Source organism: Marmota marmota, unplaced genomic scaffold, assembly GCF_001458135.2.
Source record: "Marmota marmota marmota unplaced genomic scaffold, marMar, whole genome shotgun sequence".
Taxonomy (NCBI): Eukaryota; Metazoa; Chordata; class Mammalia; order Rodentia; family Sciuridae; genus Marmota; species Marmota marmota.
The window spans coordinates 4,976,486-4,992,491 of record NW_026000153.1 but is presented as its reverse complement, the minus strand read 5'-3'; the positions used below and the strand labels follow the sequence as shown (position 1 = coordinate 4,992,491).

The following is a 16,006-nucleotide window of genomic DNA, read 5'->3' as shown; positions in this document are numbered from 1 at the left end:
TATATATATATATATATATATATATATATATATATATATATATATATATATATATATATATAGTGTATTTACATATGCATGTAATGGCACATACAGTAGTTGCTCTCTCTGTGGGAGATACATTCCAGGATCCCTAGTGGATGCCTGAAACCATGGATAATACCAAACACGCATTCTTTCTTTCTATCCATCCATCCATCCATCCATTTATCTGCTTTGGTTTTTCCTATACATTGCCATCATTTGGAACATATTTTCAGTTTATGTCCTTCATCTACAAATTTAATGCCTTTCTGTTTTAACATGCACTATGGCTGTTAAATTCTGTATAAACTACCAAGAATTTCTTTTTTCTTTCTTCTCAATTTTTTATCAGTTCTAGCATGTTATTTTCTTTCTTTCCTTATTAATTTGTGAATTTTCACCTTTTCATGTAAAGAAAGCATGTATGGCCTGACTTGCCAGCATCACGATTCTTATACTTTGGGGCCATTGTAAAACTATTTTTTTTAAAAAAATTTATTTTTTAGTTTTAAGTGGACAAAATATCTTTATTTTACATTTTTGTGGTGCTGAGGATCGAACTCAGTGTCTCAAGCATGCTTAGGCGAGCATTCTACCACTAAGCCACAACCTCAGCCCAATTATAAACCCATTTTGTTCCATCAATCCAAATGTGGAGCAATTACAAAAACTTAAACAAATATACCACTTATATAGTAATTACAGAATAATACTTGAATATATATTATATTTGCAGAATTAAAAACTTGGGACTTATGGATTAAGTAAAATAAGCACTGTGATACCTAGACAGTTGACCTGGATACTAAGGGACTAGTAGGTGGGTACTATTATTAGTGAGTACTGTACACTGGACACAAAGATGATTCACACCCTGGGCAGGATCATGCATGATTTTATCATACTACCCAGAATGGCATATAATTTAAAACTTATGAATTGCTTATTATTAGAATTGTCAGTTTAATATTTTTGGACTGAAATTGAGTAATTGAAACTATGGAAAGTAAAACTCCAAATAAGGGAAGACTACTGCATACAATATGTAATACATGTGTAAGTGATGTGTGTGTATATATGCCACATACATTTTCATATGTGTATAATATCTATATGCATATATATATATATATATATATATGTATGTATGTGTATATATGAATATATGTGTGTGTAAAGATATAGATTTATGTTCCTCCTCCCTCTTGCTCCTTCTCCCTTTCTCTCAGAAATATGTAAGGTACTCTTCACTGAGTATTTCTTCTATGCCAGTACTTAACATAGTGCTTCCTGACTCCAAGGAGTTGAAATTTATTTGGAGAGACTGGACATGAATGTACAAGGTAAATGATGAATAATAATAGGGACCTCAAGGACAAATTTATTGTGAAGCCAATGAAGCTCAAGCCCCAGGGCCCCTCCCTAATATAAAACATTGTTTGCCATTTTTAAATATATTGCTAGGGTCCACCCAGTATTTCCTTTTAAATCTCCACATTTTATAAGGCCTTTTTCAAATTTCCTTAATATAAACTATCCCAAACTAAATGCGTAACTTGTATTTCTCTGTATGCCACAAACATTCAAATCCATAAATACCTCTTTATATATGCACACATCCAGAGAATAATAGGTGCAGAGGGGGCCTCTCTGTAGGAGTCCTGTGTATGTAGCGATTCATTCACAGGGTCATAACTTGTAAAATTTGAAAAAGAAATATTTTAATACCATCTTTCTCCTCTCCAACTTCCCTTCTGTTACATTTCTCTGTGGGTTTGATGACATTGGAGTTGAGAGTATTTTTGAGATACAGCTAAGGGGAAGTTGAACTGGGGACATATTTAGTTTTGAATTTGGTGGGATGATGGTCATAGTTCATCTCTGTGTCTAGTTACATTATCCTTAACCATTCTGGGGTAGGAATCACTTCTTGGGAATACCACCCATTATGCCAGCCCACTTGAAGTCCATACACAAAGGCACAGGTCAGAAGTAGCATTGCAGCATCAACCTGAACTAGGACATCTGCCCTGGGGAATCTGGCTTGAAATATAGGGAACTGGAAGCTTGTCTGTGAATGTATAAAATTCTTAGTGGAGGATTCAGTTCTTACCTAAATGTAGTCAGTATGAGCTGTCTTCTTTTAGGAATATATTCAGTGACACAAATATACAGTTACAAATGCACCATTTTAAAATGGTAATTCTATGAATGTGTCTTGTTCATTTGCGGTGAATTTATCTTGATAACACCAAAAAATAGTAACAACAAATTGGCTAATGAGTATCATGAATACAAAGAATGCTTAGAGTTAGTAGAAGAAAACTTGAAATACCCTGAATTTTTTACTCTAAGGTGAAAGAAAATTGATAGAAGTGTATATGAATTTGACAATTATGAAAATTTATATGGAGTTACTAAGAAAGCACTCTGTTTTCTAAATTATCAATAATTAAAATAAAATTTGATCACCCATGCTTGAGGGAAGACTTAAGTTGTCTTTTCACCCTATAGAATGTGAACACTAATATAAATCATTTCCATTGAGACTTCATCAGAATGTACAGCTTCAAAGAGGTATTTATAGCAGTGTGTGGGGCAGTTAATTAATACATGTATGGGTTCTTTTTCTGGATTTTAACTTTGTGATGTTTGGGTAATTCCAGCTTGTATAAAACTTTGTGTTTTCTAGTGCTTTTTTTTTTCCTCATGAAGAGGATCTAAAGCTGCAGACCCTATAAAACTTGCATCCATTCCCTGAAATCCTAATTGGGGAGTCCTTAGTGCTGGAGACTTTTCATGTAGTATTTGGTTTACCCTCACAGTGTGGCTATGAGATAGACATTACCACATCCTAAAAGGGCTGTCTTCCAATTTGCAGTTAAATATGCTCCCATACTAGTGGTAATGGCTCACTTAGTGAAAGATGAGCTAGAATGTTTATCTTGGTATGATTATAAAACAAATATTTTCCTTCAGGACATAAAATTTGTTCCATCTCAATAAATGTCATTATTATAATCAGTCCTCCTTTTGTCCTGTGGTGCCTGCCTGTGGATGTACCCAGTGAGTGTGCCTTACACTGTGTGCTGTGACTGTCCCCCCAAAACTCAGCTCCTTCCTGGAGGACAGGGTCTGTCATCTTCCTGTCCTCTTCCTCCAGAAGTGTTTTCACAAATGGAAGTGGAATGAAAGTAAAACCCGAGCTATACCTTTGCACTGTGAAAAGGGTAAGATACAAAGCTAACTGTGGGGCTATGGAAAGCACCTCTGCACCTATTATTCTCTGGATGTGTGCATATAGAGAGAGGAATTTATGCAGTTGAATGTTTGTGGCATACAGAGAAATACAAGTTATGCATTTAGTTTGGGATAGTTTATATTAAGGAAATTTGAAAAAGGCCTTATAAAATATGGAAATTTAAAAGGAAATAAACCTTTTTTATATTTACACTTGGAAAGAGAACTTTGTCCTTTTCCAGGTTGAGGATATCATGAAGCTCAGTTAAATTATTTCTTGTCTTACTTACAGTGTTCGCTTGCCTAGAACATGCTGACCCCTAAACAACCTCCACAGTGCCAGGACAGGAGCATGTCCTCTTCTTCTTCTTTGCCAGGGCATCTGACCTAAAGGAGGCAGTAGGCAGGGTGGCGGAGGCTTGGGCTGAAGTACCCAGAACTAGATTTTGAACCCTGATCCCATCAACTTTCATGTTTTCAAATTTGGGCAGTGAAGAGAAATCGAGGAATAAGAGACGGGTAAGAGAGAAATGAAAGACGGAGACCAGGCAGAGATACACAGAGAGTTTATTTGTCAGAGTTGACAAATAAAGGCCATCTCTATAACAGAGGGAGGCTAAACAGGCTTGGGTTCTGGGACTTTTATGGGGGAGAGCTCAGGAATCAGAGCCGAGCGAGTCCTAATGAGGGTGGTTAAGGGTTGGGTTGGTCTGAGCCTTTCTCAGAAATCTTGGGTGGGAAAGTGAAACCTTTTTTCCTTAAAATGGTGGCTGTCCACGTGAAAAAATAAGATTATGTACCCCATTTGAATCAAATGTATGATACGTCAAGATCATTGTAATGTTTTGAGCAACTAATAAAAAAATTAAAAAAAAAAAGGTGGCTGTCACTTAAGATGGCCTTCCAGATACTAAGCAAGGACCTTATAGGCAGCACTGACAGTCTTATTTGTGTAAGATACACAATAAATATTAATCTCCTACTGGTGAGTTGTTTTTAATGTGCACTCTGCAGTACTAGTCCCATTTGATATAGGAGGACACAAGGACATGAACTAAATAACAAGCCCCAAGGTATGGCCAGTTAAATGCTAAAGGGAGCTAGAGTCAGGTGTCCTCCACCTCTCCTACTGAGAACTTGTCCTTTATAGCCTAAATTGTAATGTTTTACACAACCAAGACATTTGCTTCAGGATCTCTCTGTTTCCCTGGGTGGCTTCAAGCAATCCTGCTGCCTCAGCCTCCGGAGTAGCTGGGAGGGTCCCCAGGTGCTTACCACTATGCCTGACTGATTTTTGCATTTTAATAGAAGGCTATTGTCCTAGGATAGAAAGACTGGAATTCCTGTGGTTCTTTTTTGTATAGGAATCCTTTGAATAGTGGGGGAAATATTTTGATGGTGCTTTCTGGTAGGAAACACTCCAGAATGTTTCAAGAAAGAAAACCCTAAGTAGGCTGGGGAACTCAGGAGCATACCATTATTACAGTAAGAACAATGAAAACAATGACATGCTGATTCTAAAATGGTTATAGTCACTGATTGTCTAAAAGTGCTAGCTAGTTTTCTCACATTCCCTGATATTTGTTTGGGGCGTTGGGACTCCTGACAAACCTAGTACCTAACCCTGTCTGCACACACAAACTTCTCTTTCCTTTAGATCTTCAAAATTAAAATCATGTCATTATGTTTATGCCCTGCATTTTAAAAATTACTTTGTAGCAGCCAAGGGCAGAGGCGCACGCCTGTAATTCCAGTGACTCGGGAGGAAGAGGCAGGAAGATTGTGAGTTCAAAGCCAGTCTCAGCAATTTAGTGAGGCCCTAAGCAACTTAGCAAGACCCTATCTCAAAACATAAAAGGGGCTAGGGATATGGCTTAGTGGTTGAGTGACCCTGGGTTTAACCCCCCAAACTCCCCCCCCCCACCAAAATAAGTTAATTTGGACCAATGAGATATATTGGGACCCAGGTGTCAAAGGTGTGAGTTCAGAACAAAAAATTCTGGGTGCTCTTGCCCTGTGTTTAGAGCCCTTCCTGCAGATGCTTCACTGGTAGCATCCAAAGGGAGGGCACACTTTGGGTCAGGTCACTTTATCACTATACCTAAATAGCTAGTTCAAGTGCCGCAGTCTGGCTGGGCACAAAATAACCAAGCAAACAGGAACTACTTTATTGCCCTCTCACTCCGAGAGAACTCAAAAGTAGCGGGTGTGCCCGCAGCAGGGGTCTATATACAACTGAATACACAGCTTATTTCAATCCAGCATCATCCAGTCACAGCAATTATACACAGCTTAACTTAATTATCATCATCTTAATGGCTCGCTGGCTTCACCTCTCAACCACTCCTTCTGGCAAAATGCCAGGCGCCATCCCGACTCGGCTGTGGCTCTCAACATTCAAGAGTATGATTTTAAACATCTGCCCAGATGTTTAAAACCAAAGCACCTTGTTGTGATCTAACTCATTCAGTAAAAGTGTCTTGACTGCTAATTTAGTCTCCTGGTTCTCAGTACGTGGCAGAATGATAGAGGTAATGGCAAAACCAGGAATCTCACAGATTTGTACAGTTTTAAGTCAACTGAGAATTATGGTAATAAGCTTGAGTGAGCATGAATTATGCTGATGCTGCTTCGGGTATCAAATGTCACATGAAGAAAATGGGGGTTTCTGAAGTTTCAGTGTCAAACCAAACTGGTACAGAAAACCTTTGCCTCTGCAATTGCAGATGAACATTCTCCATGTCTCTACTTTACTCCTTGAACTAATCTCACTGTGTTTAGGAACCGGATGGGCTGGTGCACTGGAACTAAGACTCGTCCTAGTCACACAGGTGTTTCGTAGCCCACATGTAACCTGGAGATAGTTTAGATTTTATAAATATGCCAAGTGCATCTTTAGTAGGATCTTTCTAACACTAGACATCTGGTGTTTGGCACCAGCTCAGCCAAATGGTTGAAGATGTGTGATTTCAACTAATGTGTCTCAATATTCTGCCTGGATTGGAAAGTCCTTTTTATATGTTGGCTTCACTTCAGCACTTTGAGGGGCCCACAGCAAAATATCTGCTGTTAAAATATGCAAACATCAGACAAGAATTTTGGTCAAGAGATGTTATGTATGCACTTCCTTCCAGATGTTTCAATAGAGGAATCATATTTTGTCAGTCCCTGGGAAGATGATGGCATCTTGAGGGACTACCTTATGTATATTGTAAAGTAGTAAGAGTGATTCTCATCGGTGGCCCATGGAAGTCAGACTTAATGATTTGCAAGTCACATCTATGTCAGTAGAGTTTACACTACTGATTTCAACACAGATCATATTCAGAATCATTTGGGCGAACCTGGAGAAAATAAGGACACCTGGGCTTCACCCAAGGACTTCCAGTGTAATTGGCCCCAGTGGAGTGGTCTGGACTAAATGTCTGTTTTTAACACTTGAAGTTGATGCTAATACATTGTGCCAAGGTTGAATCTCATCAGTTCACAGCAAGGACTATGGTGTTCTCTAAAGGAATCAGGCTTTGAAAGGGGTGCGACCTTTTTGGGTTTCAGTTCTATAGATTTTAGTTGTGCTGGAGGCAGGCATTGACAATACCTAAGTCTGAAGATACTATACTGTTTCTCATGTCCAGTTAGAGTAGAAATGCTCACATTGGGGAGTTTGTGGCCTCAGGATCTCAAACTAGAATACCTCCAGGTATGGTGTATGTCCCCAGTGGCCAAGCTCTGTTTAATTGACTCTGGCAAACTGAAGAGCTCTTGCTTCCCATAAAAAAGCAATTACTGCTGTGTTGGAGAGTAGGCCTCTGTTGAAAGAGACAAGCTAGGAATTAATATTTTTATGTGATATCTATCTTTAGATGTTGGCAATATTGATGAATTTAAAGGCCAAACAATGTGCCTCCCCACCAATTACAGTGTTTAGGTAGAGATATTATGATAGGTCGTGTGCTTTGAAGAAGCTCATGTAAATGGTGGGATGCAGGGTCACCTTTGTAGATTAGTTGCTGTCAGCAACAGAAAAATATATGAACTAGAGATGGTATCACAGACAGAACAGTAGCTTATAGTTGTTGTTTTAAATTTTCCCTTTGTCCTTTGTGAAAGTTTTTAACTGTTTTTAACATGAAATATATATGATTAAAATTTTTCTCGTATACCAACTTCCAAAGCCTTAATCCTAAAAGCATAGTCCCCAACTTACTGTGGTTTGATTTACAATTTTTTGATTTTGTGATGCTGTGAAAGTGATATACGTTCAGTAGAAACTGTACTTTGAATTCTGAATTTGGATCTTTTCTAGGAAAGTGATATGCAGTGATATCCTCTCTCTCTGGATGCTGGGCAGGGGGAGCGAGCCACAGCTGCCAGTCAGGCACGCGATCACCAGGGGACACAACTGAACTGCAGTGTGCCTTGTAGCTGTGAGACCCAGTAGATTAGGTGGATTAAATCCATTTTCCACTTAACAATATCTTCAGCTTATGGTGGGTTTTCTGGCATCAGTGGAGGAGCACCTGTATTTAGGAGCATCTGGATCATAATGAGTAGCCTTCTGCCCTCTGAGGGGGTGGAGAGAAGCAGGACCACTCAGAAACTCTCTCTGGAGTGTTCTCATTATGGCAAACCACCTTCAACAGACTGTTTGAGCATTCTCTTACCTAAAATATGGAAGGAAACTTAGAGGTGGGCTAGTCCAGCTAGCTGCTGATTCTGTGGATGAAGAAGCAGAGCAAAGGCAGACCTCCTTATTCATAAGGAGGAAAGAACAGCCCCAAGCACCGGCCAGGTTGGTTCTCATGAGTGTAAAACCTGGGAGAGACAGCTGTGTCTCTGCAGTCCCCGTACTGAGTGCTTCTGGAGTCACCCAGTTTGCTTCCCTTAGAGGCCTGGCTCTGCTCTTTCTGTCAAGTTATATAACCTCTCTGAGCCTCATTTTCTTCATCTCTAAAATGGGGTGGCAGAACATGCATCCCTCATCGATGGTGAGTTCTGAAGGAAAGGGAGCCCCCAGTTAGTTCCCTGGGTTGTCTTCTGTGGGTTGCTGAGCAGGCGACTGTAGAGTTGTGGGTGTTGCCTCTGCAGTCCTACCAGGCACGTGTCATGGGCCATGTCATTTGATTCCTCTAGTTTTAATTCTACTTCTGTCCAGTGGAGATGGGAACAGTACTTATCTCAGAGTGTTGTTATGAGGATTAGTTAAAAGCATGCGTATGAAGGTCCTGGCAACCAGGAAGCACCCCATAGATGAGAACACTGACGCCACTGCACCATCCATTGGTGGTGTTCCCATCGCCACTCACTCTTCAGACCCTTCTGTCCTCTTTTTGTTTTCATAATATACTGGAAGAAATATGATCAAAATAGCAATGTATGTTTCTGTTTTTTTGGTTGAACATTCGTACTGGGAGATCTTTGGTAGACTTTGATTTCCCTTGTAGCACAGTTTTGGTTTGTGTTTGTGGAAGTCATAGTGAGTGGTCCTAGGAATCTATGGGCTGTTATAACATTCCACACACACATTCTTGCTGCTTCAAAATATACCGGCCTTAATTTAGTATCGTTTTTGCAGATATAAGTTTTTGAGACATTAGGTCATATGATTAGAAAAATGACTTCCATATTTGATAAACACAATTTTCTATTTAGGAGAAAAGGCATTTCAAGGGTCTAGAGAGGTTTATTTAACTAAATAAAAGAAAACACTTTTTTTTTCTTGCAACAACTGAGCAATGAAAAAACGGGAGACCTTTATATATATTATTTAAAAAGATTGATTGTGAAAGGACTTGTAGGGCTTCTGTGAAGAATTTCAGAACATGCTATAGAAAGCCATGCCCTCCTCTTTAAATGCTGTGCATCTCTTTAATAATAGTCTCCGAAATGTCACAGACTCCGATTCTGGAAGCTTCCCAGGAAAGGCCGGGGTAGGCCTTGTTTGAGAAACTCAAGTAGCAATGGTTGCTTATTTATTATGGAGAATATTTAAAATACTTCATTCCTAAACACTATATGGCAGTATCACTTGAAGTCATTTTCAGTCCTATAGAATAAATGCCCCAGGTTCTCCCCTGTAAAGAGTATGCTGGGATCCTGGAGTTAAGCAGCTGGTCCAGGCTTATTTGACTTAGCAGTAGTTGATTGAGAACATGATTTTCACCCTTTTTATTCTTGAGGGCCCCTTTCGTTATTTTCCTTCTCCTTCCCCTTGGGTTCTTTGTTTTGAAAGATTTTGTCAAAAAGCATGCTGACTTAATAAGTAATTAAATGCTTATTTTTTTTATTTTCCATGTAGCAACATTTAAAACTCCCTAGTTTACATGTATAGTAAATATTTGGTGCCAACGGTGCAAGCCCTGTCTAGAAGATGGGGATACAGTTGTGAATCACAGGATTAAAGTCCTTGTGCTCATGGGGGAAGTCGACAAAACACAAATATGTAAGACGATTTCCAGCCATGGAGTGAGGGAGGGGCAGAAGGTAGGAGGCGGTTTTTAGTTAGGTTTTTCGCCATCATGACTAAAAGACCCCAATAGCACAATTGTAGAGGATAAAAAGTTTAATTAAGGCACACAGTTTTATATGTTCTGTTCACAGACAGCCGGCTCTATTCCTTGAGGCATAAGGTGAGGCAGGACATCATGGTGGAAGAGTGTGGCAGAGGGAAGCAGCTCACATGATGATAGGTAAACAGAGAGAGAGCTCTCCACTTGACAAATAGAAATATACCCCGAAGAAGCCATGCTCCCAATGACCCACCTCCTGCAGCCACACTCCACTGGCCTCCAGTTACCACTCAGTTAATCCCATTAGGGGATTAATTCACTGATTGGGTTAAGACTCTCATAACTCGATCATTTCCCCTTTGAACCCTCCTGCAGTGTTTCTGGGGGACACCTCATATCCAAACAATAACAAAGGCTTACTTGAGGAGAGGTGGTCTAAAGATGAGGCGGGATGGAGGGAGGCGTCTCTGAAGGGGCTTAATGGACAGGGGACTGAAAGAGCCATGTGGGCATTGAAGGAAGAAGTATTCCAGGCAGAGGGACCAGCAAGGGCCTGAGGCAGGAGTGTCTGGTGGCAGGAGCAGAGGGAGTAAGGAGGAGAGTAGGAAGTGGGGACAGGAGGGGAGTCAGCACCCAGTGTCAGGCAGTGTCACCACACACAGTGAAAATAAGTCCAGCCCCAACCAAGGATGTGGAACATCCTGTGGCTTCATTATGGTTAGTTTCCACTGGGCTTTTTCATAACATTCAAATAGCTCAAAAGACCCATTGCCACCTTCAAAGCCCTGGAGGGATCTGGGAAACCCTAATTGGAACTCTAGTTCTTTTAAGTCTGGTTGGTTTGTTTTTTAAGCCCCAAAGTGCTATTTATTTTTTGAAATTCCTATTGAAGTAAACATTTTTTAACTAATATAATGATGAACAGCACATCATGGCAGTTCACATAGCATTTGCTATTTTATTCTGAAGCAGGAGAGAAAAAGGAGGATGATCTCTAGTCATGATACAAAATAATGTTTGGTACAGTTTATAAACTCTGGGAACCTACAGATTTCTTTAAAATTTTTCTTCAGTGGCTTTGTGAGATCCTGCATAAATTTTATTGGTTGTACACAGAATGATGGGCTGTGGAAGGGTGGAGAAAGGAGAAGAGAAATGTCTCAAAAGCAGTAACTTAAAACATATTGATAGAAGGACACAACAGTTACTAGGGTGGGGGGATTATGTAGACCTTGAGCCTAAAGACATTATTCTTCCTTTTTGCATTCTGAAAAGTAGTATTTATGATTGCTCTATTGTGAAAAATACTATTTCTTCTTCCACATATGCATCTGATGAGGAGATGTTAGTGTACATATTTGACTGTCAGGACAAGCCATTCTTTTCCCCGTGGTAATGAACCTGCACTCTGCATCTTCACCTGTCAGCATCTTTGCTCACATAATTGAGAAGTGATGTGTTTGGGTGATAGGATGCCTGTGCAGTCAGTGAAATTCAAAGGAACAGTCAGAGTGTGAGCTTTGCTGAGATGCAGGTATTTGTACCTGTAATTTAGTCTTTCCAATAAATATAAAATTATGGTGCAGTAGTCAGCTATTGTCACGATACTGGAGCACCATGGACTGTCACACACTATCCCAAAACTCACTGGCTGTGTTAGCTGTCACAGTAACAAATATCTTGGGGTAAATCAACTTATCATGAGGAAAAGTTTGTTTTAGGGGATTCAGTTCATGGTTGTTTGGCCCTGTTGCTTTGGGTCTGTGGCAGAACAGCACATCATGGCAGGAGTGTGTGGCAGAGGAGGCCGGTTTACCTGATGGCAGCCAGGAAGCAAAGAGAGAGGGGACAGACCCAGGGTCCCAGTATCACGACTTCAAGGACATGCCCCCCCCCCCCCTCCCCCCCGACCAAACTTCTGCTAGGCCCCACATTATAAAGGCTCCACTGCCTTCCAACAGTGCCATAGGTAGGTGACCACTTCTCCAACACATGGACCTCTGAGGGACATTCTGTATACAACTATAGTAGTGACTTTCAACAGCAAGCATTAAGTTGTGTGGCCTACAGAGGGTCTATGGTTGGCCTGATCTAGAAGGCTAATGTGCTAATATGTGTCATTCTGAGCCCTCTAGCAACTGCCAGAGATATGCTTTTCTCATCAAGGACTATCAGAACACAAGGGCCAACCCAAAACACAAAAACTTAATTAAGATCTTTGTTCATGTCACATCTATAACATTCCTTTGGCCAAATCAAGTCATGTGGCCAAGCCCAGAGGTGATAGGGCAAGGAACTATATTTCTGTCCATGGGGAATATATGAGTGATTAATCCCACCTATTATAGGCAGTTTTTATCAGAAATAGAAAATGTCCAAAAGGAATTTGATTTTTAGATACAATTTTTTTCCCCCAAATGATCACGGTACTCTATATAACAGGAGGTTGCTGCCCCTCCATCATCTTGGAGAACTTGGAAGTCATACACTGTGACTCCGGAGGGATGCATGAATAGGCATTTCAGAAAGGAAAATTTAGACTTTAAAAAAAAAAAAAAAGCAGGTGAGGGACTTTTGCTGAGTCACGAAGAACAGGGAACCTGCTTCTCTGGTTAGGGATGACCCCTTTTCCACCCTCAGGTTGCTTCTGAATCCAAAGGCTTTAATACAGGTCTACCCAGTGTTCTGTGCTTATACCAGATTTCTGAGCTCTTTGGCAATGCTGAGAAGGTTGGGGCCACTTCCTGTGATGCCCTCTCCCATTATAGAGCGCTTCAGAAAAGTTTAGGAACTCCTTGCCTGCTGAATTCTGTGTTCCTTTACTGCCCCCGGTTTGAGCCAGTGTTGAGGGTAGTAAAGGGCCACCCAACCAGTCAGGAGCCTCCTTTCTCCATTTTTCCACTGTACATCATACCTTCGCGTGGCTGATAGAGCTGTCACTGGTGTCAGACTCCCCGGGACTGGACTGCTGTGTGACCTTGGGCAACTTACTAATGCTTGTTTTTCTCACGGGTAATATGAGGAATATGATATCTTCCACATAGAACTGATGTGTTAAACTTTCAACGAGTATGAGCTGATAATGCCTTAATTATTATCTATTAAAACAGGCAGAGAAGATCGCATTCTACTCTTGTTATTCCAATATTTTTGTCCTCCTTAGGTTATGAGCTTCCAAAAGACATGGTTATGGCTCTGTGCCTCCATCATTTTATCCCTACTCTGCAGTAGTGCTGAGTTTATGATGTAGGAACTTAAACTGGTATCCACTTAACTATATTTACATACCTGTCTTTTACCATGAAACCTTTAGCTCCAAGGACCAGAATGGATCACTCCTAAAAACAGTTAATCATTCTTTTTTATTTTATTTTTTTCACTTTTGCATTTTGTCTGAAATAAACACTTTTTTGGTACTGGGATTGAATTCAGGGGTACTTGACCCAGTGGTCAAGAACCACATCCCCAGCCCTATTTTGTATTTTACTTAGAAACAGTGTCTCACTGAGTTGCTTAGTGCCTTGCAGTTGCCGAGGCTGGCTTTGAACTTGCATTCCTCCTGTCTCAGCCTCCCACGCTGCTGGGATCATAGGCCTGTGCCACTGTGCCCAGCTGAAATAAACATTTTGGAAGCAGTAGACATGTAAAGGCCTTGAGTTAGTTTTATGCTTTGCCTTTAATCAGACCACTTTATACTCCCAAGAAAGCCCCTGGCTTCTTTGTGTTACATTGGAAAAGCTGAAATAAGTATGGAGGCTAACTTCACAATGTGTCTACAAGATTTAAAGGATATTTAAAGAAATGTTGCTCTAATATTTTTCTAACTCCTGTTCTTTGAATTGCCTCTCAGATTGTGGCTCTGATCTTATCATTTAGCTTGTTCAGACTTAGGGTAAGTTTTCAGCTAAGTCATGGCTCCCAAGGAATGGTCAGTCCAATGTATGGACAGCTACTATAACAAATAGACCCAAACTTGCATGGATTAAAGGTTCAGGAAGTTTATATCTCTTTCACTTAGGGGTCCAGGGTGGGTAGGCAGGCTCCTTGGCTGCTTGTAGTCACTCAGGGCTTCAGGTTCCTTTCATCTTCTTTTTGTACTCTCCCAGAATATACTTCTCTTTTTTATGGTAGAAGCTGGGTTTCTTGGGATCCTTTTCTGAGGAAGAACTTTTATGTTCATCTTGAGGAAAAGGAAGAGAAGGACAGACCTTCAAAGGTAAGTTGTCACTTCCACTCCTATTCCATTCCTGGGAACCTAATTGCATGACTATATACAGCTGCAAAGGCACTGGGGCATATAACCCCTAGAGGACCTAACCACAATTCTGTTACTGTGGAGGAAGGGAGGGCCTGATTTAGAGAGACAGCTAGCAAGTTCCTGCTCTGTATTTGAGAACCTTGCCTGTTTGTTGAATAGCTAACATAGCCTAGAAGCTTAAGGGAGACAGTGGTTATAATAATTAATAGCAGTTATAATTTGTTGAGCTCCAACTATGTGCTCCGGACTATTAAACACATTTGAAGGCCTTGCCTTATCTCACCTGTCCCTCTAAGAGAGGCTGCAAAGGAGGTACCATTGTTATCTGCATTTGTATAGACCAAGACTTTGAGCCTTTTGGAGAATAAATACCTTCCTCAAGGCCACATAGCAGGCCTGCTAGACTCCAGAGCTTCCACCATACCACCCTGGAACTGGTGAGAAGCCTGAGGATTAAAGGAGAACTGTATATTGCTTCTAATTCTGTCTTTTATAACCAATCGGCAGCAGAGCTGTCAGGAAGAACAGTGACTCTCTGGAAAAAGTCAAACAGAGGCTGCATGATGGTGCAACAGGGATGCCACACAGGACTTCCTGCTTTGCACTGCAGGCCATGGTGACCTCTGTGACTCTCAGTGAAGGTCACTGCTTTGTGCACTGTTTTCTGGATGTCATTCTGGATGGGGGGGGGGGCATTCCTACAGAGTCTGCTCTTCCCTGATAGGGGGAGGCACCTGCTGACAGGTGACTAGAGGCCAGTACTGGAGCCTAGAGTTCTCATGTATATTAGGCTGAGTCACTGGATTTTTCCAGGAATGTTCTTGGGCCTCTGTGGCTTCTATAGAACCCCCTAGCAATGTGTATTCCATATGAGTAAGCTTCTCTTATATTAAGATTTTCAAGTTTAAAATTGCTATGTAAAAACCTAATGGTGGAAGATAATGGTAGTGGCTGACATTTTTGAATGCCTATAGTGTGCCAGATGCCATCACAGTTCTAACTGCTTCACATGAATGAATTCACCTACGGGGTGCACCGATTATTTTCCCCAATTTATAGATGAGGAAGCTGATCCACAGAGTGGCCAAATAACTTGCCCATTTTCACTCACTAGAAGGAAATCAGAGTTCAACCTTTGATCTACAACTACACTCTGCTATACGAATGGATGATTTCTGGTTTTTCCCAAACCTGAAAAATGTTATGGTTTCATACCTGTGGCTGTGTATAGATAACTCACAAACCTTTCTTGTCACAAGCCAGAATGAAAACAACTCCCAAATAATTCACTGCTTCCCTCTTGACAGTTGGAAGCTGAGCTGGAGAGTGTCCACATCCTGCTGATGGTTTTAGGAAGCCTGTATTCTTTTCATTGTCACCTGATGCAGCTAGAGGCTGGTTTATGCTGGTGTCTGACTGTGGGGCTGCTTTGATAAATACTTAGGAATCTTCCTAAAACACAGCTGGCCTTGGGGGTGGGGGTCATAAATAGGGAGCCACCTCCTGATGAGATGCTCCTGGTATGCAAGGAATGGCCTCCTGGGATGAATTGCAAATGATGCTTTGTAGCTAACTATGCTATACAGACCATCTAAGTATCAGATAATTTTACAGCAGAAAGAACCCTTGATTACATATAGTCCAAGGACTTCATTCACACCACAAGGCTCACCTAATATGTGCAATGCACTATTAAGTGCAGGGGATAGGGCTGCAAACAACACTCTCATAGATCCTACCTTCTAGATGGGGTAGAGAATCAAGTACAAAAGCACAATACAGATGTTTGGTTAGGTAGTGGTAAGTGCTGGGAAGAAAACAAAAGCAGTGATAGAGAGAGTGGGGGGCTTTGTTATGCTGTATGTGGGATGTTTATGCAAACCAGGTTTTCTCAACCTTTTATTTAAATTATGTCTTTCCTCGTGCATATTTGAACCCTTTCCACAAACTTTTAATACTGTGTTATATTGTATAT

General features: G+C 40.8%; 1 long non-coding RNA gene across 1 annotated transcript; it reads right to left on the bottom strand.

The window, feature by feature from the left end:
• Positions 1 to 4,596: 4,596 nt before the first annotated feature.
• LOC125611514 lies at positions 4,597 to 15,757 on the bottom strand. The gene is made up of 3 exons (XR_007341683.1): positions 15,620 to 15,757; positions 14,734 to 14,748; positions 4,597 to 4,607 (listed from the first exon to the last, which is right to left on the bottom strand). It is a non-coding gene; the product is annotated as an uncharacterized LOC125611514 (long non-coding RNA).
• Positions 15,758 to 16,006: the final 249 nt, after the last annotated feature.